The sequence below is a fragment of the Salmo salar genome, unplaced genomic scaffold, assembly GCF_905237065.1.
Source record: "Salmo salar unplaced genomic scaffold, Ssal_v3.1, whole genome shotgun sequence".
NCBI classification, from domain to species: Eukaryota; Metazoa; Chordata; class Actinopteri; order Salmoniformes; family Salmonidae; genus Salmo; species Salmo salar.
In genome coordinates, this window is record NW_025547856.1 from 183,222 (window position 1) to 210,565 (window position 27,344).

The following is a 27,344-nucleotide window of genomic DNA, read 5'->3' on the forward strand; positions in this document are numbered from 1 at the left end:
CTTACATTTGGTTAGATATTACAGCTGTTGAGCTAGAAAACACTGAAGCATTTGATTGAATATTACTGCGCTGGGGCCTGGCGCGACGAGTTAATGTGCGCTGTTAGTGAAAACTATTTTTGTTGAGCTAAAGCTACAAGCATTGAACTATTACTGTTGAACTTAAGCACAAGCGACAATCAAGATTTACTTACTATTGGAAGACAAGCTACAAGCATTGGACAGATATTACTGTTGAACTTTAAACACAAGCATTTGATTTATATTACTGTTTGACTGAAAACACAAGCATTCAGTTGAATATTACTGCGCTGTTGCTGAGGCTGACAAGCATTTGGTCGGATATTACTGCGCTGTTTGAGCTGAGGAACACAAGCATTTGGTCAGATATTACTGCACTGTTGAACTTGAAAGCACACAAGCATTGAACCAGATAATACTGCACGAGCTGAACACAAGCAGCTGATTGAACTCACTACTGCACTATTGTTCCCGGCATTGGTCGATATTACTGTTGAACTAAAGCTACAAGCATTGAATTTGAAATGTTGAACAAGCATTATTAGTATTACTGGGCAGAACAAGAAACATTGTGCTGTTGAGCAGGAACGAAGCACATTTGGTTGAATGTTACCTGCTGTTGAACTAGAACACAGTTGAGCTATTACTGTTGAACTGAGAGGACAAGCATTTGGATGTTTACTGCACTGTTGGAAGCTAATTACAAACATTGGTACTACAGCACTGTTGAAGCTTGAAGGCCTAGCATTGAGTTAGATACTACAAAGCACTGTTGAATTTCAACGACTGAGTTGAGCTGAGACACAAGCATTTAATTTGAAATGCTACGGCACTGTTTGAGTTAGGAACACAACATTGGTGGCTTATATTACTGTTGAATGAAAACTACAAGCATTGAATTGGTGTTACTGCACTGTTTGAGCTGAACTGTGAGTTAGATATTACTGCACTGTTGAAGCTAAAGCTACAAGCATTGGATGAAATATTTGCATGTTGAAACTGAAAACACAAGCAATATTACTGTTTGGGCTAAGCCTGACATTGAACCAGATATTACTGTTGAAACTATTTACATCTCGCATTGAATCAGATATTTTGCACTATTGAAACTAAGCTACAAGCATTTTTCACTTTGTTAGGTGGCTACAAGCATTGATATTACTGTTGAACTAAACACAAGCATTAATTGAATATTACTGTTGGGCTGAAAAAAACATGGCATTTGATCGATATTTTTTCACTGTTATTGAGCTAAATGAGCTAAGCTTTTGAAATATTACTTCACTGTTGAAGCAAAGCTACAAGCATTAATTAGAAATATTTACTGTTTGAGCTAAGCCTGGCATTTGGTCAGATGTTACTGTTTGAGCTAAAGACACAAGCATTTAGTCGGTGTACCGCTGTTGAGCAAAGGGCTGAACGACTGAAGATGGTGACTGCATATTTGAGCAAAAAACACAAACATTTGGTTAGATATTTACTGTTGAACTTAAGCCTGAAGCATTGATTAGATATTACTGCTGATAAGGCTTTGAAACAAGTATTGTGAATATTACTGTTGAGGCTTAAGGCTGAAGCATTGAATATTGTTGGGCAGGCTGAAGCTTTATTCTGTTGAGCTAAAGCGCCTGAAAGCTTGATGTGATTAGACTATTTTTTTTTTGTTGGGGCTTCTAGTCAATACTGCAATTTCTGGACCAGGCTCTTCGGCACTGTTGAGCTGAGGCCTGGCGACAGTTAGATACTACGGCATTGAAGCTATGAGAACACGAAGCATTTGATTAGATACTGTTGAGCTAAAGGCTACAAGCGACAGTCAGATGCTGTTGAACTTAAACACAAGCATTTTGAAATATTACTGTTATTCGAAAACACACAAAGCATTCAGATAGCTTACTGTTGAGCTAAGCTACAACATTTGTATATTGCAAACTTCTTCATTGATTACACTGACCAGGCTAGAAACACAAGCATTGAATGGGCTGCGAACTAGAAAACAGGCATTGGTGAATGAGCTAAAACGGCATTTAATCGAGATATTACTGCACAGGCACAAGCATTAGTTAAAGATATTGCACTGTTGAAACTGATTGGGAAATATTACTGCTGTTGAGCTGAGAGATGAAGCATTGATATTTATTGGAAGCAAGGCAAATATTACGTTTGGACTAGGAAGACGGCTTATTGAATGAAATATTACTGCACTGTTAGGCTAAGGCTACTGTTGAAAGGAGCTGGTTACAAACATTGGTCGGTGTTACTGCACTGTTGAGCTGGTACAACATTGAATGAATACTACAGCACTGTTTGAGCCGACCTAGCTGATTGGAATGCTACAGCATGTTGAGCTGGGCACCTGAAAGCATTTGAGTTAGGCCTGTTACTGCGCTGTTGGAGCTAAGCGTTAGATATTTCTGTTGGGCTAAGCATTTAATATTACTGTTTGAGCTGAAACACATGCATTGGTGATATTACTGCGCTGTTGAGCCTGGCCTGAAGCATTTGGTCAGTGTTACTGCTGTTGAAACTGGAACAGCATTTGAACCAGTTATTACCGCTGTTGAGCTGAAAAAACACAAGCATTGATTGAATATTACGTTGAACTGAAACACGGCGACTGAAACAGATATTACTGTTGAACTTGAAAGCTGAAGCGACTGATCGGGTATTACTGCCGCTGTTGAAACTGGGCTACAAGCATTTGGTGGGCTGTACTGCACTGTTGAGCAGAGGTGGTACTGCGCTGTTGAGCTCAAGCTACCCAAGCATTGGTGAATATTACTGTTGAACTAAAACACAACATTGAATAGACTGTTACTGTTGAACTAGAAAACACAAGCATTGAATTCATACTGCGACTGGGCTACAACGACTGATTGAGCTGAACCTGAAGCATTTGATTAGTTGTTACTGTGACTTCAATTTCCTGACATTGGATGATGCTACTGCTATTTGAGCAAGTTACAACGACTGATCGGGCAGCCATTGAGCTAAGCCTGGCGACTGAACAGATCTGGCACCGTGAGCTTTAGAAACACAAGCTGATGGCCTGTTGGGCAAGGCTGGCGACTGAGTTAGATATTACTGTTGGCTAGAAAGCCACAACATTTAGTAGATATTACTGTTGTTAACACAACATTGTACTGTTGAGCTTAGAAAAACAAGCATTAATGTACTGATGGCCTGGCCTTAGATATTACTGCACTGTTGAAACTTTAGGCCTAAACATTGGTGTAACACTGTTGACTTAATTACAACATTGAATTAGATATTACTGCACTGACCAACACAACATTGAGCTTTAAGCTAAAGCATTGAATCTCAAGATATTACTACAGAAGCTGAGCACCTGTGGTGGGCTATTACTGCTGTTTGAGCAACCTGAAGCATTTAGTTAGATATTACTGCACTGTTTGAGCTTGAAACACAACCATTGGTTAAATACTACTGCACTGTTGGGCTTGAGAACACCAAGCTATTACTGTTGAGCTTTAAACACAAGCATTTAACACTGTTGACTAAGGTACACTAGCATTTGGTCAGATATTCACTGTTGGAGCTAGATCACAACATTTAGGTAGCTATTCTGCACTGTTGGAGCTAGAAACACAAGCATTTAGTTAGAATGTTACTGTTGGAGCTACCAAGCATAACTTAGTTAGACTTTGGTAGTGACGTGGTACTGTATGGAGCTGGAACACTAGCATTTGACTGATTTTGCTGCAACGCTGTTGGAGCTGGGAACACTGCGACTGGTCAGATATTGCTGCACTGTTGGAGCTAAAACACAACGCATTTGGTCAGATATTACTGCTGTTGGAGCTGGGAGCTAAACATTTGGTTGGTTTTATTGCTGTTGGAGCTAGAACACATGCGGTTTGAGTTAGATATTGCTGCACTGTTGGAGCTAGAAACACAGCGTCTAGTGGTACTACAGCACTGTTGGAGCTAGAACACAAGCGTCTGGTGAGATATTTACTTGGAGCATGAAACTAACGCATATTAGATATTACTGTTGGAGCTAGAAACACAAGCTGATTCAGTAATATTTCTGTTGGAGCTTTAAGCTACAAGCATTTGGTCAGATATTACTGCACTTTTGTGAGCTGTTTGTAACAATTGTTAGGTGTTACTGCACTGTTGGAGCTAGGGAACACAGGCCATTGAGTTAGATTCCCAGCACTGTTGGAGCTGGGGCCTGACAAGCATTTGGTTTGAAATTATCAGGCTGGCTGTTGGAGTGGCTACTGTTAATAAGCTACAGAAGCATTTGGTCAGATAATCACTGTTTGAACGGCTAAACCACAAGCATTGAGTCAGATATTGTTGTTATTGTATTACTGTTCCGGAGCTAACACAAACAATTAGTATCTTCGGCCTGTTTTTTTTTAGTGGAGCCTTATTAACATTGGATTGGATGTTACTTGGCACTGTTGAGGTTTGGTACACAGCATTGAGATTGGAGGTGTATGTTTCTGTGTTTGAGCTAGAAAACTCCGCAAGCATTGGTGTAATGGTCGGAGATATTGCTGATGGAGCTTCAAGAAACACATCGCATTAATATGACTGTTGAGTGCTACGCACTGTTCTCAGAACCCAATAACATTGAGTCAGATACTACACTGTTGGAGCTAGAGCTTACAAGACATTTAGTGAGATCTTGCTGTTGGAGCTAGAACACAATTGAATTTTGTGTGGTTGACTAGCTGGGACTGTAAATTGGAGCTAAAACACAACATTTGGTTAGATGTTACTGTTCACTGAACTGAAAGAGCATTGCAGATTGTACTGCCACTGCTGCCACCCACACTGTTGACTGGGTTTAGCACAACATTGAGTTGGTATATAGGCATTCACGTTGTTGATTTTAGAGCATTTATCGAATATTACTACGTCATTGTTGTTGACTAAAACGCCTGAAAGCATTCAGTTTTCAGAATTCGCTGTTGGAGCTAGAAACACAACGACCAGTAGCTGTTGAGCTAGAAACGAAGCGAGTTAGTATTGTTCGTTGGAGCTAGAAACACAATACGTTACAGATTAGAATTGCTGCTGTTGGGGCTGGGGAGCACAAGCATTGAGATTGGATGTTATTACTGTTGAACTGGTGGAGCTTGAAAAACATTTATACTGTTTAGACTAGAAGCTGGACAGAAGCATTTGGTCAGATACTTCGGCACTTGTTTGGAGCTGGGAACACAAGCATTTGGATAGATACGTGCGACCCTTATAGTTGAGAGCTAGGACACAGCATTGAGTTAGATATCACTGCTGTTGGAGCTACATTGAAACACAAGCATTTAGTTGATATATTACTGTTGGAGCTAGAAACTACATGACATTTGGTTCAGCTGAAAGATGTTACAAGCATTTAGTCAGAATATTATTGCTGCACTGTCGGAACTGGGAACACAAGCATTTAGTTGGATATTGCTGTTGGAGCTCGGGAACACAAGACATTTAGTCGGATATTGCTGCGCTGTTGTTTTACTGAAAGGCCTAACACTGAGTGAGGTGCTACTGCACTGTTGGAGCTAGGAACACAAGCATTTCCGATTCAATGTTTTATTGTGGGGGGGGGAGGGGAGGGTGTGTGGGGGGGGGGGGGGTAGTGTACTGTTGGAGCTCAAGCGTGGTTAGATGCTACAGCACCTGTTGGAGCTAGACACAAGCATTTGATAGAATATTACTGTTGGACAATTTGGTGACTGTTGTAAACACAAGCATTTAGTCAGATATTACTGTTGGAGCTAGAAGCTACAAGCGTTGAAAGTCGGGAAGATATTACTGTTGAGCGCTTTAAACAGAAGCATTTGAGATATTACTGCACTGTTGGAGCTTGACCGACGGATTTAGGGATATTGCTGTTTTGAACAAGTTAGTTTTGTTGGGTGTTACTGGTGGAGCTGGGACCAGCATTTGGTTCGAATGTTTGCTCTCCCGCTGTTGGAGCTAAGGAATCACAGCCGACTGTGAATGTTACTGTTGGAGCTAGAAACACAAGCTTTAGTTAGATGTTGGTCGGATATTGCTGCACTGTTGGAGCTGGGGAGTTAGATATTACTGCACTGTTGGAGGCTACAGAAACACAAGCATTTAGTTAGTATTACTGCACTGTTGGAGCTAGAAACACAAGCATTTGCGCTACACTCGCATTAACATTTCTAAATATGTGTAACATCTGTTAAATATGGCCAATAACATCTGTTATCTGTAATATGGACCAATAACATCATTGTTAAATACTGGACCAATAACATCTAGTAAATATGGACCAATAACATCTGTTAAGGTTAGAATCCAATAACACTGTTAAAATATGGACCAACTCTAGCATCTGTTTTAATTTATGTGGCCAATAAGCATCTGTTTAATATGTGAGCAATAACATCTATTTTAGCTACTGGACCAACAACATCCATAAATAGTGGAAATAACATAGTAAATATGTGTTGAACCAATAACATCTGTTAAATATGGACCAATAACATCTGTTAAATATGTGTGTGGACCAACCAACATCTGGTAAATATGGACAATAACATTTGATTTGAGTATGTGACTGAGTGACACACCTGTGTGGTATGCTCCCGGGAGCATGTTATTTCTCCTGGATGCTGTCGACTCTTGCGCCCCTCCACAAAATGCATTGGAATAAATATCCAATATCGTGGTCCTCTCCACTCTGACCTTTTTTCTTTCGCGAGTTTTGAGAAGGAGGTAGAGGAGAGAGGAGGTGAGTGATCAAGGAAATATTAATTGTAAAAAAAATTACAAAAAAAACAGTTTTAAGGGCGTGGGGGTGGGACAGCGACCCCTCTGGCGTAAACAGGCGAACGTGTCCTACTGATAAGGACCTACTAATCCTGCTGCTCTCTGGGGCTGCCACCTGTACATGTGTGATGACATTATCTCTAATTGTATACTACATTTGAGGACATGGTGTGGGTTACTTATTGTCCCTGAACGTCGTCGGGTCAGTTGGTTGGGTATGGACAGGTTGGAAGCTTCCACATGATCGTCCTGCTCCCAGGGACTGTCCATGGATAGTCTGCTTGATGTCCGTGGTTGCGGAAAACCCGCAGGCGGGATTCCGCGTTGATATGAGATGTGTGTGTGTGTTGTCGAATGTGACTGCGTGTTTTTGGTTTCCGTAAGCTTGTTGTTGTGGTCGTTTCCATGTGGAGGGTAAGGCGTATGTTTGCCATTTGTGTGAGCGTGTGTGTGTGTGTGTGTGTGTGTGTGTGTGTGTGTGTGTTCCATAGAAGAGGCACTTTTTGATGGAGGCTAGGTGTGTGTGTGTGTGTGTGTGTGTGTGTGTGTGTGTGTGTGTGTGTGTCTGTGTGTGTGTTTTTTCTATTCAGAATGATGACACGGGTGACGTTTTACGCAGTTTGGCACTTTGATTAGGATTATGACACAGAGAAGCTTTTTCCTGAGTAGAAAGGGTAGATTTGGGATCTAGGCCTATTATTTGGAAAGAAGGAAGGAAGGAAGGAAAGGAAGGAAGGAAGGAAGGAAGAAGGAAGGAAGGAAGAAGGAAGGAAGGAGGAAAGGACACACTATTCCGCCAGTGAAATAGTAGCGCGAAATACACGTGGAAACATCAAAAATCTCATTTCATTTGCTCAACTTATTTTAACTATTTTAAAGATAAGCTCGATAATCGAGGCTCATTGTCCACGATTCAAAAAGGCGTTACAGCAAAACAAAACATTAGATATGTCAGGAGAGTACATGGCACTAAATAATCACACAGCCATTTTTCCAGTATATGTCACACATAAACCCAAAACACAGCTAAATGAAGCCTAACCTTTGGCGATCTTCATCAAATGACACTCCTAGAACTTCATGTTTACACAATACATGTATGTTTTGTTCGATAGTCATATTTATATCCAAAAATACCAGCATTTTTACATTGGTCGCGTGATGTTCAGAAAATGTATTTCCACCAAAAACTTCGGTGAATTTATAAAATACTCATCATAAACGTTGACAAAATACATAACAAATATTTAAAAATTATAGATATACTACTCGCTGGATGCTAACCGCTGCTGTCAGATTTTAAAATAGCTTTTTACGGAGAAGCACATTTTTTCGATATTCTGTGAGTGCATAGCTGCGCCATCACAGCGGGCTATAAACACCCGCTAGTTGGGGTCACTAACCTCAAATTAGTGTTAGAAATATTCTCTTACCTTTGCTGATCTCGGAAATCTGCACTCCCAGTCACTGCAACTTTCCACAAGAAATGTTGTTTTTGTTCGAATAATCCATATTTATGCCAAATACCTCCGTTTTGTTGGTAAGACACTATCCAAAGCAATTGGCGTGGTACCGAGACGAAAAGTCAAAAAGATTACCGTTCTTAGAAACATGTCAAGCGCCGTATTTTACTCAATCTTTATGGTATTTTTAATGTAAATGTGATAATATTCCAACAGGACAATAGCTTATTCATTCAAGAGAAAAAAAGCGCGCTCGTGCGGACGCCTTGATCCAATCCCCTTTTCCCCGGAAGTCCACTCGGTGACTCAGCTCTGCTATACTTTGCCCGGATACAGGAGACAGATGATAACTTTCTGAAGGCTTTCGAGCCCACTATGAAGCCTTAGGAAGCGCAGCGTGACCCCACATACACTGGTTGAAGGGACTAGAGAAGAACACAATTCTCCAGATCATCCACTTCCTGTTGAATTTTTCTCAGGTTTTTGGCCTGCCATCTGCTCTCAAGAACCATTCAAACAGTTTTGAATAGTGTTTTCTATTCAAATCTCCCTAATAATATGCATATTCTAGTTTCTGGCAGGAGTAGTAACCAGATTAATGCTGGGTACCGGTTTTCATCCGGCCGTGGAAATACTGCCCCTATGCCTTAAGAATTGAATGATGGTTGATAAGTCTGTTTACTCTGCCTCCTGTCTGTGGCTCCATTAACTGTTCACGTATTATCGGACAGAGTGCTTTGACTCCACCCTCTCTGTGGTAATATCCCTGTGGTGTTAGGCCTGGGCAGCCCTAAGGTAGAGGGGGAAGAGCAGTATTGTGCCTGGGTGCTGGCTAAGCCCCCTTCTAGCAGTAGCATCTGAGAGGAAAGGTGGGGGTGAGGGTATACCCGTCTGCCTGCCTGACCGAGCATTGGCTAATATCAGATAATTCATCCTTTCTGTTTGATGGCGTTGAATATTCAATGCTTTCTTTTGGAGGTGGCTCAAGCTACTAAAATCAATATATATTTATTTCACTAGGCAAGTCGGTTACAATAAATTCTTATTTTCAATGGCGGCCTAGGAACGAAGGAGAGAACGTCAATTTGCACCTTGTCAGCTCGGGGTTCGATCCAGCAACGCTTTCGGTTACTGAGTCAGCGCTCCCCCTTTAACCACTAGGCTACCCTGCCGCCCTAAATATGTCTTGCTTATAATGTTGTTCTGTTATCCTTTATAGAAGGGACACGTCATGGGTCCACATGACATACTGTAGGGGATTACCCCCTCGCCTTGTGAGATGTTGTCCTATCATTTTCCTGCATGTGCTGCTCCTACCACACCTCCATTTGAGTCCCGTCATCTCTGGCGTAATCCATCTTTCTCGTTTTAGGAATAACACTGGTGATGGTTGGACTTACTACGCTGGAGACTGCTGCATCCGCGGCAATCCAGAGGTCAGTGTGTCATCTTGCATTTGAGTCACTTTAGCCAGGCGCTCTAATCCAGAGTTTGTTTTTTGTTTTTGTACTGGTCCCCCGTGGAATCGACCCACAGCCCTGGCGTTGCACACACCGTGCTCCACCAGCTGAGTCACAGGGAAGACATCTTGACTCTGAATCACTCACTTTCTATTCTACTCTATTAGAAATGTAAGATGTGTTTTTTTTTTTGGGGGCTCATTCTCTTCGTCGCTGAACGTTTGTGTGTGTGTGTGTGTGTGTGTGTTGTGTTCCATCCCAGAGAGCGCAGAGGATGTTGCCCCTACAGTAGGGTTCTCCAAGGTGGATCTGAAGCAGGGGAAGTTTGGGGTTACCATCTTTGACCTGGGCGGAGGAAAGAGGATCAGGTCTTTACACCCGTTGTCTTTCTCACACTCCTTTTACCTGCACTTTCCGGCCCTGATTCTGCTGATAAACAAAGGTGTCTACTTGCAGTGTCTGGATAAGAGTCTGCTAAACGACTCCAATGTAAATGTGCTCCGGGGCATCTGGAAGAACCGCAGGAGTGGGGAGTTGTGGTGACTCAGTGATGTCGTCCAGGAGACCAGGAATGGTCTGAGGTCCTGCGACACCCTCGCACGCGGGAAACCTGTCCTAGTGTGAGTCACTCTGTCTGTCTGGGCTCTAAACCTGTCCTAGCGTGAGTTACTGTCCTGAGCTTAAACCTGCCTATGTGAGTTACTCTCTGTCTAGAGCTCTAAACCTGGCCTAGTGTGAGTTAGCTGTCTGGCCGAAACCTGGCCTAGTGTGAGTTGCTGTCTGTCTGAGCTCTAAACCTGGCACCTAGGGCGAGTTATCTCTGTCTGAGCTCTAAGCCTGGCCTAGGGGAGTTACTGTCTGTCTGGCTCTAAACCTGGCCTAGGGTTACTGCTGTCTGGGCTCTTAAACCTGGCCTGGCGGGTTACTGTCTGTCTGAGCTCTAAACCTGGCCTAGGGCGAGTTACTGTCTGTCTGAGCTCTAAACCTGGCACTGGGCATGCTGGCTCACTGTCTGTCTGAGCTCCTAAACCTGGCCTAGTCGCGAGTCACTGCTGACTGACTGACTACTGCACTGACTGACTGACTTTGACTGATGACTGACTGACTGACTGACTGGCTGGCTGTCCGTCTGTCTGTCTGTCTGTCTGTTTCTTTTTAAAGTGGGTATTATATTCTATACAACATATTGGGAAAGCGATTCCTGTTAGCAGAACCCTACTCCCATTTTCCCCTGACTGGCAGCGTTTGATCATGAAGTGTCGTCCTTCCACACCATATGTTTCTGTCACACACACACACACACACACACAACAACACCCTCCTGGCACCTAAAATTAATTTCTATTCAAAATAATCATTTTCCCCAACCTTAACCCGTAACTCTCTACCTAATTCTAATCCCTTATTGTAACCCTACACACTTCTAAGCTTCAAATTGGATGAGGGAGAATTTTTTCCTTGTTTTACTATCCTTGTCAGCCTAGTGCGGTCCCCACAGACAAACAACACAAACACACACACACACACACACACACACAACACACACACACACAACACACACACCACCACATTCTGACACCCGTTTCTGACATATCCCTGTCGGCTCCACAGATTGGCTAGCAAGCGGATCGGGGCGGGGCATTGCGCTGGGGCAGACATCGTCGAAACCTGTCGTTGGGAAGCTCGTGACGGAACAAGTGTCTCTGTCAATCGTGAGTGATGCACTTGTGGTTTGTCTCTCGATACTTCACCTGTAGTAACTGCAGTACTGTGGCTATGAGGCTGTACCTGTATACTTCACCTGTAGTAACTGCAGTACTGTGGCTATGAAGCTGTACTTGTAATACTTCACCTGCAGTACTGTGGCTATGAGGCTGTACCTTGTAATACTTCACCTGTAGTAACTGCATTACTGTGGCTATGAGGCTGTACCTTGTAATACTTCACCTGCAGTACTGTGGCTATGAGGCTGTACCTTGTAATACTTCACCTGTAGTAACTGCAGTACTGTGGCTATGAAGCTGTACCTTGTAATACTTCACCTGCAGTACTATGGCTATGAGGCTGTACCTTGTAATACTTCACCTGTAGTAACTGCAGTACTGGCTATGAGGCAGTACCTTGTAATACCTTCACCTGTAGTAACTGCAGTACTGTATATGAGGCTGTACCTTGTAATACTTCACCCGCAGCACTGTGGCTATGAGGCTGTACCTTGTAATACTTCACCTGTAGTAACTGCAGTACTGTGGTATGAAGCTGTACCTTGCAATACTTCACCTGCAGTACTATGGCTATGAGGCTGTACCTTGTAATACTTCACCTGCAGTACTGTGGCTATGAGGCTGTATTGTAATACTTCACCTGCAGTACTGTGGCTATGAGGCTGTACCTTGTAATACTTCACCTGCAGACTATGGCTGAGGCAGTACCTTGTAATACTTCACCTGTAGTAACTGCAGTACTGTGGTATGAGGCTGTACCTGTGTTACTTCACCTGTAGTAACTTGCAGTACTGTGGCTATGAGGCTGTACCTTGTAATACTTCACCTGTAGTAACTGCAGTACTGTGGCTATGAGGCTGTACCTTGTAATACTTCACCTGCAGTACTGTGGCTATGAGGCTGTACCTTGTAATACTTCACCTGCAGTACTGTGGCTATGAGGCTGTACCTTGTAATACTTCACCTGTAGTAACTGCAGTACTGTGGCTATGGAGGCTGTACCTTGTAATACTTCACCTGCAGTACTGTGGCTGTGAGGCTGTACCCTTGTAATACTTCACCTGTACTGTGGCTATGAGGCTGTACCTTGTAATACTTCACCTGTAGTACTGTGGCTATGAGGCTGTACCTTGTAATACTTCACCTGCAGTACTGTGGCTATGAGGCTGTACCTTGTAATACTTCACCTGCAGTACTGTGGCTATGAGGCTGTACCTTGTAATACTTCACCTGCAGTACTGTGGCTATGAGGCTGTACCTTGTAATACTTCACCTGCAGTACTGTGGCTATGAGGCTGTACCTTGTAATACTTCACCTGCAGTACTGTGGCTATGAGGCTGTACCTTGTAATACTTCACCTGCAGTACTATGGCTATGAGGCTGTACCTTGTAATACTTCACCTGTAGGTTAACTGCAGTACTTGGCTATGAGGCTGTATTGTAATACTTCACCTGTAGTAACTGCAGTACTGTGGCTATGAGGCTGTACCTTGTAATACTTCACCTGTAGTAACTGCAGTACTGTGGCTATGAGGCTGTACCTTGTAATACTTCACCTGCAGTACTGTGGCTATGAGGCTGTACCTTGTAATACTTCACCTGCAGTACTGTGGCTATGAGGCTGTACCTTGTAATACTTCACCTGTAGTACTGTGGCTATGAGGCTGTACCTTGTAATACTTCACCTGCAGTACTATGGCTATGAGGCTGTACCTTGTAATACTTCACCTGCAGTACTGTGGCTATGAGGCTGTACCTTGTAATACTTCACCTGTAGTAACTGTAGTACTGTGGCTATGAGGCTGTACCTTGTAATACTTCACCTGCAGTACTGTGGCTATGAGCCTGTACCTTGTAATACTTCACCTGTAGTAACTGCAGTACTGTGGCTATGAGGCTGTACCTTGTAATACTTCACCTGTAGTACTTTGCAGTACTGTGGCTATGAGGCTGTACCTTGTAATACTTCACCTGTAGTAACTGCAGTACTGTGGCTATGAGGCCGTACCTTGTAATACTTCACCTGCAGTACTGTGGCTATGAGGCCGTACCTGTAATACTTCACCTGCAGTACTGTGGCTATGAGGCTGTACCTTGTAATACTTCACCTGTAGTAACTGCAGTACTGTGGCTATGAGGCTGTACCTTTGTAATACTTCACCTGCAGTACTTGGCTATGAGGTACCTTGTAATACTTCACCTGCAGTACTGTGGCTATGAGGCGTACCTTGTAATACTTCACCTGCAGTACTGTGGCTATGAGGCAGTACCTTGTAATACTTCTACCTGCACTGGCTATGAGGGTCCGTACCTTGTAATACTTCACCTGCAGTACTGTGGCTATGAGGCTGTACCTTGTAATACTTCAACTGCAGTACTGTGGCTATGAGGCTGTACCTTGTAATACTTCACCTGTAGTAACTGCAGTACTGTGGCTATGAGGCTGTACCTTGTAATACTTCACCTGCAGTACTGTGGCTATGAGGCGTACCTTGTAATACTTCACCCGGTACTGTGGCTATGAGGCCGTACCTTGTAATACTTCACCTGCAGTACTGTGGCTGTGAGGCTGTACCTTGTAATACTTCACCTGCAGTACTGTGGCTGTGAGGCTGTACCTTGTAATACTTCACCTGTAGTAACTGCAGTACTGTGGCTATGAGGCTGTACCTTGTAATACTTCACCTGTAGTACTGTGGCTATGAGGCTGTACCTTGTAATACTTCACCTGCAGTACTGTGGCTATGAGGCAGTACCTTGTAATACTTCACCTTAGTAACTGCAGTACTGTGGCTAGTGAGGCTGTACCTTGTAATACTTCACCCGCAGTACTGTGGCTATGAGGCAGTACCTTGTAATACTTCACCTGTAGTAACTGTAGTACTGTGGCTATGAGGCTGACCTTGTAATACTTCACCTGCAGTACTGTGGCTATGAGGCAGTAATCCTTGTAATACTTCACCTGCAGTACTGTGGCTATGAGGCTGTACCTTGTAATACTTCACCTGTAGTAACTGTAGTACTGTGGCTATGAGGCCGTACCTTGTAATACTTCACCTGTGTAACTGCAGTACTGTGGCTATGAGGCTGTACCTTGTAATACTTCACCTGCAGTACTGTGGCTATGAAGCTGTACCTTGTAATACTTCACCTGCACTACTGTGGAAGGAGGCTGTACCTTGTAATACTTCACCTGTAGTAACTGCAGTACTGTGGCTATGAGGCTGTAACCTGTAATACTTCACCTGCAGTACTGTGGCTATGAGGCTGTACCTTGTAATACTCACCTGCGTACTGTGGCTATGAGGCTGTACCTTGTAATACTTCACCTGCAGTACTGTGGCTATGAGGCAGTACCTTGTTTACGTTCACCTGCAGTACTGTGGCTATGAGGCAGTACCTTGTAATACTTCACCTGCAGTACTGGCTATGAGGGCCGTACCTTGTAATACTTCACCTGCAGTACTGTGGCATGAGGCAATACCTAGTAATACTTCACCTGCAGTACTGTGGCTGTGAGGCTGTACCTTGTAATACTTCACCTGTAGTAACTGCAGTACTGTGGCTATGAGGCTGTACCTTGTAATACTTCACCTGCAGTACTGTGGCTATGAGGCAGTACCTTGTAATACTTCACCTGCAGTACTGTGGCTATGAGGCCGTACCCTGTAATACTTCACCTGCAGTACTGTGGCTATGAGGCTGTACCTTGTAATACTTCACCTGCAGTACTGTGGCTATGAGGCTGTACCTTGTAATACTTCACCTGTAGTAACTGCAGTAATGTGGCATGAGGCTGTACCTTGTACATCACCTGTAGTACTGTGGCTATGAGGCTGTACCTTGTAATACTTCACCTGCAGTACTGTGGCTGTGAGGCCGTACGTTGTTGCAGCTGGTCAGGATTGTGTGTTCTTCATACATTTATATTAGCAAAGAGTTCCTCCAGGTTTCAACAATAACACCCGTGTTGTTCTCCATCTTGTGAGAATAGCTGTCTAATAAAATACGAGTTAATAAATCAAATGTTGTGTGACATGAAATCCTCTCCGTCTCTAGCCGTCTGACTTCCTGTGTGTTTTTCAGGAGCGTGTTCTGCCGTTCTGGCCTATGGTAAGAAGGAGACAAGTCCATCAAGAACGGACTCAACTGGCTTCTACAACAACATAGCTAATGACTACGAAGCCATCTCTGAACGCGTCCACCAGGACACGGCCGAACAGAGAGCTCAGGAGGAACAGGAGAAGAGAGAGAGACAGGAGAGAGTCGAAGGATAGGAGGAGAGGTGAGGAGGAGGAGAGGAGGAGGAGGAGAGAGGAGGAGGAGAGGTGAGGAGGAGGAGAGGTGAGGAGGAGGAGAGGTAGGAGGAGGAGGAGAGAGGAGGAGGAGAGAGGAGGGGAGGAGGAGAGAGGGAGGAGGAGGAGGAGGAGGAGGGAGGAGGAGGAGGAGAGAGGAACTTTACTGACTTTACAATGCCCCTGGGGACTTTGTGTTGCAGTATCATGTACATGTTTAAAATGGCGGTTAAGAAAGAGAGCAGGGACAATACAGTGAGACAATAGGAGAGATATCACACCTTAGAGACAGGATCATTAACCAGCTGATTAGGAGAGATATCCACCTTAGTGACAGGATCATTAACCAGCTGATTAGGAGAGATATCCACCCTTAGTGACAGGATCATTAACCAGCTGATTAGGAGAGATATCCACCTTAGTGACAGGATCATTAACCAGCTGATTAGGGATCAAACCAGCTGATTAGGGATCATTAACCAGCTGATTAGGGATCATTAACCAGCTGATTAGGGATCATTAACCAGCTGATTAGGAGAGATATCACACTTAGAGACAGGATCATTAACCAGCTGATTAGGGGATCATTAACCAGCTGATTAGGGATCATTAACCAGCTGATTAGGAGAGATATCCACCTTAGTGACAGGATCATTAACCAGCTGATTGGGATCATTAACCAGCTGATTAGGCATCATTAACCAGCTGATTAGGGATCATTAACCAGCTGATTAGGGATCATTAACCAGCTGATTAGGAGAGATATCCACCTTAGTGACAGGAACATTAACCAGCTGATTACGGGATCATTAACCAGCTGATTAGGGATCATTAACCCAGCTGATTAGGAGAGATATCCAACTCTTAGTGACAGGATCATTAACCAGCTGATTAGGGATCATTAACCAGCTGATTAGGAGAGATATCCACCTTAGTGACAGGATCATTAACCAGCTGATTAGGGGATCATTAACCCAGCTGATTAGGGATCATTAACCCAGCTGATTAGGGATCATTAACCAGCTGATTAGGATCATTAACCAGCTGATTAGGAGAGATATCACACCTTAGAGACAGGATCATTAACCAGCTGATTAGGGATCATTAACCGCTGATTAGGGGATCATTAACCAGCTGATTAGGGATCATTAACCCAGCTGATTAGGAGAGATATCCACCTTAGTGACAGGATCATTAACCAGCTGATTAGGGATCATTAACCAGCTGATTAGGCATCATTAACCAGCTGATTAGGGATCATTAACCAGCTGATTAGGGATCATTAACCAGCGATTAGGAGAGATATCCACCTTAGTGACAGGAACATTAACCAGCTGATTAGGGATCATTAACCAGCTGATTAGGGATCATTAACCAGCTGATTGGGAGAGATATCCACCTTAGTGACAGGGATCATTAACCAGCTGATTAGGGAGAGATATCCACCTTAGTGACAGGAACATTAACCAGCTGATTAGGGATCATTAACCAGCTGATTAGGGATCATTAACCAGCTGATTAGGAGAGATATCCACCTTAGTGACAGGAACATTAACCAGCTAATTAGGTCATAACCAGCTGATTAGGAGAGATATCCACTTAGTGACAGGATCATTAACCAGCGATTAGGGATCATTAACCAGCTGATTAGGGATCAATAACCAGCTGATTAGGGATCATTAACCAGCTGATTAGGGATCATTAACCAGCTGATTAGGAGAGATATCCACCTTAGTGACAGGATCATTAACCAGCTGATTAGGGATCATTAACCAGCTGATTGGGGATCATTAACCAGCTGATTAGGGGAGATATCCACCGCGGTGACAGGATCATTAACCAGCTGATTGGGTTTCCGCTGATTGGGAGAGATATCCACCTTAGTGACAGGATCATTAACCAGCTGATTAGGATCATTAACCAGCTGATTAGTCATTAACCAGCTGATTGGATCATTAACCAGCTGATTAGGGATCATTAACCGCTAATTGGGGATCATTAACCAGCTGATTAGGAGAGAATATCCCACCTTAGTACAGGATCATTAACCGGCTGATTAGGATGCTATGCAGCTGATTAGGGATCATTAACCAGCTGCGATTAGATCATTAGCCAGCTGATTAGGGATCGTTAACCAGCTAATTAGATCGTTAACCAGCTAATTAGGGATCATTAACCAGCTGATTAGGGATCATTAACCAGCTAATTAGGATCATTAACCAGCTAATTAGGGATCATTAACCGGCTGATTAGGAGAGATATCCGCTCCCAAGTGGCAGGAACATTAACCAGCTGATTGGGGATCATTAACCAGCTGATTGGGGATCATTAACCGGCTGATTAGGATCATTAACCAGCTTGGTTGGGGATCGATAACCAGCTGAGTGGGAATCATCAACCAGCTGTCGGGCGGATCATTAGCCAGCTAATTGGGGATCATTAACCAGCTGATTGGGAGAGATATCACACCTTAGTGACCGGAACATTAACCAGCTAATTAGGGATCATTAACCCGGCTGATTAGGAGAGATATCCACTTAGTGCGGGATCATTAACCACTGATTGGGATATTAACCAGCTTTGTCGGATCATTAACCAGCTGATTAGGGATCATTAACCAGCTGATTAGGAGAGATATCTCACCTTGGTGGCGGGATCATTAACCAGCTGAATTTTAGGCTTTATCATTGAAAATATAATTATTTCTTAACTGACTTGTCTAGTTACATTTTAGGTAAAAATAACAAAAAAAAAATCCTTTCCCTGCCAGACCGTCAGGAGAAAAAGGAGCGGAGAGGGAAGGTCGGACACTGCAGGAGGAGGAGGAGATGGCGCGCGCCACCATACCAGCCCTTTCCAGCCAATAGGCACGTCATCAATGAGGTGTGGGCCACACTGGCCAATCAGCATCACTTCTTGTTCATTTGTTTTGAACTGGCACCCTATGTAGTGCACTAGGTTTTACCAGAACCCCTCGTTGTGTCTTTCAGGAATAGGGTGCCATTTGACCGCACTGTCAATGGGTTGGGTGGTTCCATCTGTGTTAGTCGCCCTGGGGTGTTTCCATCTGTATTAGTGCCATGGGGTGTTTCCATCTGTATTGGTGCCTGGGGTGTTTCCATCTGTATTAGCGCCCTGGGGTGTTTCCATCTGTATTAGTGCCATGGGGTGTTTCCATCTGTATTAGTGCCCTGGGGTGTTTCCATCTGTGTTAGTGCCCTGGGTTGTTTCCATCTGTATTAGTGCCATGGGGTGTTTCCATCTGTATTAACACCTGGGGTGTTTCCATCTGTATTACACCATGGGTGTTTCCCTGTTTCTCCTGGGGTGTTTCCACTGATTCGACCTGGGTGTTTCCATCGTATTAGTGCTGGGGGTTCTCTATATGCCCTGGTGTTTCCATCTGTATTAACGCCATGGGGTGTTTCCTCTTATTAGCGCCATGGGTGTTTCCATCTTATTAGCGCCCTGGGGTGTTTCCATCTGTGTTAATGCCGTGGGGTGTTTCCGTCTGTATTGTGCCCTGGGGTGTTTCCATCTGTATTAACACCATGGGGTGTTTCCATCTGTATTAACACCATGGGGTGTTTCCATTGTATTACGCCGTGTTTCCATCTTATTAACGCCAGGTGTTTCCATCTTATTAACTGGTGTTTCCATCTATATTAACGCCATGGGGTGTTTCCACTGTATTACGCCATGGGGTGTTTCCCATCCGTATTAGTGCCATGGGGTGTTTCCATCTGTATTAACGCCGGGGTGTTTCCGTCTGTATTAACCCGGTTTCCATCTGTATTAATGCCATGGGGTGTTTCCATCTGTATTAGTGCCCTGGGGTGTTTCCATCTGTATTAGTGCCCTGGGGTGTTTCCATCTGTATTAGTGCCCTGGGGCTTGTTTCCATCTGTGTGTAGCGCCCTGGGGTGTTTCCATCTGTATTACGCCATGGGAGTGTCTTCCATCTGTATTAGCGCCCTGGGGTGTTTCCATCTGTATTGCGCCGTGGGGTGTTTCCATCTGTATTAGTGCCTAGGGTGTTTCCATCGTATTACGCCAGGGTGTTTCCCTCTGTTATTCGTGCCATGGGGTGTTTCCATCTGTATTACGCCATGGGGTGTTTCCATCTGTATTGTGCCCTGTGTTTCCATCTGTATTACGCCCTGGGGTGTTTCCATCTATATTAACCATGGTGTTTCCGTCTGTATTAGCGCCCTGGGGTGTTTCCATCTGTATTAGTGCACTGGGGTGTTTCCATCTGTATTAGCGTCCTGTGTTTCCATCTGTATTAACGCCATGGGGTGTTTCCATCTGTATTAGCGCCATGGGGTGTTTCATCTGTATTAACGCCATGGGGTGTTTCATCTGTATTAGCGCCCTGGGGTGTTTCCATCTGTATTAGTGCCTTGTTTCCATCTGTATTAGCGCTGGGGTGTTTCCATCTTTATGTGTGTGTTCCATCCATGCAGAATGAGACAAGCTGAAGAAGAGACAGACGGGAGGCCGGGGAGGTGCCAGCGATGCGGCGAAGAAGGCAGGAAAGAAAGGAAAAGGACAGCGAGAGACAGACTCCAAAGCGGTGCAGTATCAGTGGAGCAGACTAAGAAGAAGACTAGTACACTGAGACTGAAGAGGAACACAGAGTGGATCCTCTGGGACGGGGACACGGCCCCTGAGAGCCCCACACCTCCACCACTTCCTGGGAGAGAACACTTTTAATCCTGGCGTGGGTGGCAGACCAATGACTGGGCTGGAACACAGTTTAATCTCTTTAGACCAATGACTGACTTGCTTTGTTATAGTGGGATGGACTACTGCTAATAATCTATTTAGTTGATGTTGTGATGGACTACTGCTAATAATCTATTTAGTTGATGTTATGATGGACTACTGCTAATAATCTATTTAGTTGATGTTATGGTGGACTACTACTATTAATCTATTTAGTTGATGTTATAGTGGGATGGACTACTACTAATCCATGTGTTTTGTTGTTATAGTGGGATGGGCTATGTGTTTTTGTTGTTTTTCTACTACTAACCATGTGTTTTGTTGTTATAGTGGGATGGGCTACTCCCATAATGTCTCGGCTTCCCAAGCTGGAGCCTCTTGGCGACGGAGTTATTCTGGTAATGATGTTTTACAGTAGAAACTCCCACCACCACTCCACTGCTGTATGTTAACCACTAACTAACTGCTAACTATTACCACTAACTACCCCTAACTAACTACTAACTAATCCTAACTAACTAACTACTAACTAACTACTAACTTAACTATATCTATCTCTAACTAACTACTAACTAACTACTAACTAACTACTAACTATCCACTAACTATCTTTACTAACTAGCTTCTAACTAACTAGCTTTTTCAACTAACTAACTAACTAACTAACTCAACTAACCCTAACTAACTGCTAACTTAACTACTAACTAGCCCTAACTATCTACTAACTAACTGCTAACTGTCCACTAACTACTAACTAACACTAACTAACCACTTAACTAACCCCACTTCTTCTCTAACTTTAACTGCTAACTAACTACTAGCTAACCCCTAACTAACTGCTAACTAACTCTACCTTCCAACTGCTAGCTAACTACTAGCTAACTGGCTACTACTAACAACACTACGTACTGCTTGCTAACTGCTACTACCTAACTTAACTAACTGCTAGCTACCTTAACTGGCTAACTAACCTCTAACTACCCTCTTCAACTATCCCTTCTTAACCACTAACCTAACCACTAGCTAACCACTAACCACTAACTACTAACTCAACTGCTAACTAACCCACTAACTAACCACTAACTTCAACTGCTATCTAACTGCTAACTAGCCCTAACTAACTGCTTTAACTAACTGCTAGCTAACCCTATTTAACCACTAACTAACTGCTAACACTAACTAACTGCTAACTAACTACATAACTAACCACTAACTAACTTTGCTAACTAACTGCTAACTAACTACTTCAACCCTATCTACTCTAACTAGCTGCTAACCTAACCCCTAACTAACTACTAACTAACTACTAACTAACCACTATCTTCCTCAACTAACTTACTAACTAACTACCTTAGCTAACTACCTAACTAGCCGCTAACTAACCACTAACTAACCCAACTAACTAACCACTACTTCTTCTTTCGCTTACTAACTAACTACTAACTAGGCTCTAACTAACTACTAACTAACTACTAACTAACCACTAACTAACTACTAACCAACTACTAACTAACCACTAACTAACTAACCACTAACTAACTACTAACTAACTTACTAACTAACTACTAACTAACCTAACTAACCACTAACTAACCCGCTAACTAACTAACTAACTACTTAACCCCAACTAACCACTAACTAACCACTAACTAACCACTAACTAACTACTAACTAACCATCTGTCTGTTCGTGTCATGCTGCTGTTCTTCCTCGTTCACTAACAGCTGATGTCTCTTATTCCATGACTTCATTTCCTGTCTGTCTGCAGAGCATGTTAAACAACACTGACCCCATTTCCTCTCTCTGTCTACAGAGCATGTTAAACAACTTACTGACCCCATTTCCTCTCTCTGTCTACAGAGCATGTTAAACAACACTGACCCCATTTCTCTCTCTCTGTCTACAGAGCATGTTAAACAACACTGACCCCATTTCCTCTCTCTGTCTACAGAGCATGTTAAACAACACTGACCCCATTTCCTCTCTGTCTACAGAGCATGTTAAACAACACTGACCCCATTTCTCTCTCTCTGTCTACAGAGCATGTTAAACAACACTGACCCATTTCCTCTCTCTGTCTACAGAGCATGTTAAACAACACTGACTCCATTTCCTCTCTCTGTCTACAGAGCATGTTAAACAAACTCTGACCCCATTTCCTCTCTCTGTCTGCAGAGCATGTTAAACAACACTGACCCCATTTCCTCTCTCTGTCTACAGAGCATGTTAAACAACACTGACCCCATTTCTCTCTCTGTCTACAGAGCATGTTAAACAACACTGACCCCATTTCCTCTCTCTGTCTACAGAGCATGTTAAACAACACTGACCCCATTTCCTCTCTCTGTCTACAGAGCATGTTAAACAACACTGACCCCATTTCCTCTCTCTGTCTACAGAGCATGCTAAACAACTCACTGACCCCATTTCCTCTCTCTGTCTGCAGAGCATGTTAAACAACACTGACCCCATTTCCTCTCTCTCTGTCTCAGAGCATGTTAAACAACACTGACCCCATTTCCTCTCTGTCTGCAGGAGCATGTTAAACAACACTGACCCCATTTCCTCTCTCTGTCTGCAGAGCATGTTAAACAACACTGACCCCATTTCCTCTCTCTGTCTACAGAGCATGTTAAACAACACTGACCCCATTTCCTCTCTCTGTCTACAGAGCATGTTAAACAACACTGACCCATTTCCTCTCTCTGTCTACAGAGCATGTTAAACAACACTGACCCCATTTCTCTCTGTCTACAGAGCATGTTAAACAACACTGACCCCATTTCCTCTCTCTGTCTGCAGAGCATGTTAAACAACACTGACCCCATTTCCTCTCTCTGTCTGCAGAGCATGTTAAACAACACTGACCCGCATTTCCTCTCTGTCTACAGAGCATGTTAAACAACACTGACCCCATTTCCTCTCTCTGGTTCTACAGAGCATGTTAAACAACACTGACCCCATTTCCTCTCTCTGTCTACAGAGCATGTTAAACAACACTGACCCATTTCCTCTCTCTGTCTAGAGCATGTTAAACAACACTGACCCCATTTCCTCTCTCTGTCTACAGAGCATGTTAAACAACACTGACCCCATTTCCTCTCTGTCTACAGAGCATGTTAAACAACACTGACCCCATTTCCTCTCTCTGTCTGCAGAGCATGTTAAACAACACTGACCCCATTTCCCTCTCTCTGTCTGCAGAGCATGTTAAACAACACTGACCCCATTTCCTCTCTCTGTCTGCAGAGCATGTTAAACAACACTGACCCCATTTTCCTCTCTGTCTACAGAGCATGTTAAACAACACTGACCCCATTTCCTCTCTCTGTCTACAGAGCATGTTAAACAACACTGACCCCATTTCCTCTCTCTGTCTGCAGAGCATGTTAAACAACACTGACCCCATTTCCTCTCTCTGTCTACAGAACATGTTAAACACCACTGATGTCCTCTGGAAACATATTTTAATTGTCTGTGTTCTCTGTCTGATGGAAGTGGGATGAAATCTCTCTGTTCGTCCTACATTCCACCTGTGTCCTGTCCCTTCAGTCAGTGTCTGTTACGTGGTGCAGGTCATCTTGTTGAATGGGCTGTTTATATTTGACCATGTTAATACTGTACAGGAAGTTGTCAGAACACATTTCTGTCATGCTGTGTTCAAGTTTTTTTGATTTCAGCTAACAGAAACCAGTAGCCAGCCTTACATAGATGTAGCTAATTTAGTCCTGTCTCTTCCTCCTCTCTCTTCCTCCTCCTCTCTCTCCTCCTCCTCTCTCTTCCTCCTCCTCCTCTCTCTCTTCCTCCTCCTCTCTCTCTTCCTCCTCCTCTCTCTCTTCCTCCTCCTCTCTCTCTTCCTCCTCCTCTCTCTCTTCCTCCTCCTCTCTCTCTTCCTCCTCCTCTCTCTTCCTCCTCCTCTCTCTTCCTCCTCCTCTCTCTTCCTCCTCCTCCTCCTCCTCCTCTTCTCTCTTCCTTGTCCTCCTCTCTCTTCCTCCTCCTCTCTCTTCCTCCTCTCTCTCTTCCTCCTCCTCCTCTCTCTTCCTCCTCCTCCTCTCTCTTCCTCCTCCTCTCTCTTCCTCCTCTTTCTCTCTTCCTCCTCCTCTCTTTTCCCCTCCTCTCTCTTTTCCTCCTCTCTCTCTCTTCCTTGTCCTCTCTCTCTTCTCCTCCTCTCTCTCTCTTCCTCCTCCTCTCTCTCTCTTCCTCCTCCTCTCTCTCTCTTCCTCCACCTCTCTCTCTTTCAGAGTTCTTCGGCAAGCCCCTCCCCCGTGGCCAACCGTCAACAACGACCTAACAGCGACACTCACGATGTCATATCCTAGCCCCTCCCCTCCACCAGGCTACTCATATCCTACCTGATTGGTTGTTCTAAGCCCAAGCCCCACCTTCAATTCAAACAACATTATTTGTCCTCTTAAGGCAATTTTATTAGGCTTTGACCCTGACCCCTTATCATTTTATTAGGCTTTGACCCCTGACCCCCTTATCATTTTATTAGGCTTTGACCCTGACCCCTTATCATTTTATTAGGCTTTGACCCTGACCCTCACCCCCAAATCACAGTTTCTTTGGTTTATTTTCAAGTACGTGCTGTATAGAGGTCTACAGACTTCACCTGCTGAGAAGATGATCCCAAGACCAAGGAACCAACGCCACCGTCGTCCTCGAGCTCACAGGGGTGGGCCCTGGGTGGGCCCTGGAGAGAGAGACGGAGGATGACTGGGTGGGCCCTGGAGAGAGACGGAGGGATGACTGGGTGGGCCTGGAGAGAGAGACGGAGGATGACTGGGTGGGCCCTGGAGAGAGAGAGAGAGACGGAGGATGACTGGGTGGGCCCTGGAGAGAGAGAGACGGAGGATGACTGGGTGGGCCCTGGGAGAGATGGAGGATGACTGGGTGGGCCCTGGAGAGAGACGGAGGATGACTGGGTGGGCCCTGGAAAGAGATGGAGGATGACTGGGTGGGCCTGGAGAGAGACGGAGGATGACTGGGTGGGCCCTGGAGACAGACGGAGGAGGACTGGGTGGGCCCTGAGACAGACGGAGGACTGGGTGGGCCCTGAGACAGACGGAGGACTGGGTGGCCCTGGAGACAGACGGAGGACTGGGTGGGCCCTGAGACAGACGGAGGACTGGGTGGGCCCTGGAGACAGACGGAGGACTGGGTGGGCCCTGGAGACAGACGGAGGACTGGGTGGGCCCTGAGACAGACGGAGGACTGGTGGGCCTGAGACAGACGGAGGAGGACGGGTGGGCCCTGGAGACAGACGGAGGAGGACTGGGTGGGCCCTGGAGACAGACGGAGGAGGACTGGGTGGGCCCTGAGACAGACGGAGAGGACTGGTGGGCCCTGAGACAGACGGAGGACTGGGTGGGCCCTGAGACAGACGGAGGACTGGGTGGGCCCTGAGACAGACGGAGGATGACTGGTGGGCCCTGAGACAGACGGAGGATGACTGGGTGGGCCCTGAGACAGACGGAGGATGACTGGGTGGGCCCTGAGACAGACGGAGGATGACTGGGTGGGCCCTGAGACAGACGGAGGAGGACTGGGTGGGCCCTGAGACAGACGGAGGAGGACTGGGTGGGCCTGAGACAGACGGAGGAGGACTGGGTGGGCCCTGAGACAGACGGAGGAGGACTGGGTGGGCCCTAGAGACAGACGAGAGGAGGACTGGGTGGGCCCTGGAGACAGACGGAGGAGGACTGGGTGGGCCCTGGAGACAGACGGAGGAGGGACTGGGTGGGCCCCTGGAGACAGACGGAGGAGGACTGGGTGGGCCCTGGAGACAGACGGAGGACTGGTGGGCCCTGAACAGACAGAGGGAGGACTGGGTGGGCCCTGGAGACAGACGGAGGACTGGGTGGGCCCTGAGACAGACGGGAGGACTGGGTGGGCCCTGAGACAGACGGAGGAGGACTGGGTGGGCCCTGGAGAAAGAGACTGAGTCATATTCATTAGGCACCAAACAGACGAACAGGGAAAGTGACCGATGATAAACACTTGTTTCCGTTATGTGTTGAAAACATTTTAGTACGACGTGTCCTGATGAACAGGACCATGTTGATGCTGAAGAACCCAGCATCGAGTTAAACACAGACTGAGAAATAAATGCATATCGATATGGACTAATTTATGCATAGTTATATTTATGTGTACGAATGTGTTCTATCACATATATATATCTATATATATCTATATATCTCACACACACACAGCAGTATGTGGACGCCCCTTCAAATGAGTGGATTCGGCTATGTCACCAAAACCCGTTGCTGACAGGTGTATTAAATCAAGCACACCGCCATGCATTCTCCATAGACAAACATTGGTAGTAGAACGGCCCCGTACTGAAGAGCTCAGTGACTTTCAACGTGGGCGCCGTCATAGGATGCCACCTTTCCAAACAAGTCAGTTTGTCAAATTTCTGCCCTGCTAGAGCTGCCCCCGGTCAACTGTAAGTGCTGTTATAGTGAAGTGGAAACGTCTAGGAGCAACAACGGTTCAGCCGCCAGTGGTGGCCACACAAGCTCACAGAACGGGACCGCTGAGTGCTGAATCGCGTATAAATCGTCTGTCCTTGGTTGCAATACTCACTACCGAGTTCAAACTGCCTCTGGAAGCAACGGCAGCACAGAACTGTTCGTCGGGAGCTTTATGAAATGGGTTTTCCGCGGCCGAGCAGCCAGAGACAAGCCCAAGATCACCATGCCTAATGCCGCGTTGGGTGGGTGGTGTAAGCTCGCCGCCATTGGACTCTGGAGCAGTGGAAACACGTTCTCTGTAGTGATGAATCACGCTTCACCATCTGGCAGTCCGACAGACGAATCTGGGTTTGGTGGAATCCAGGAGAACGTTACCTGTCCCAATGCGTAGTGCCA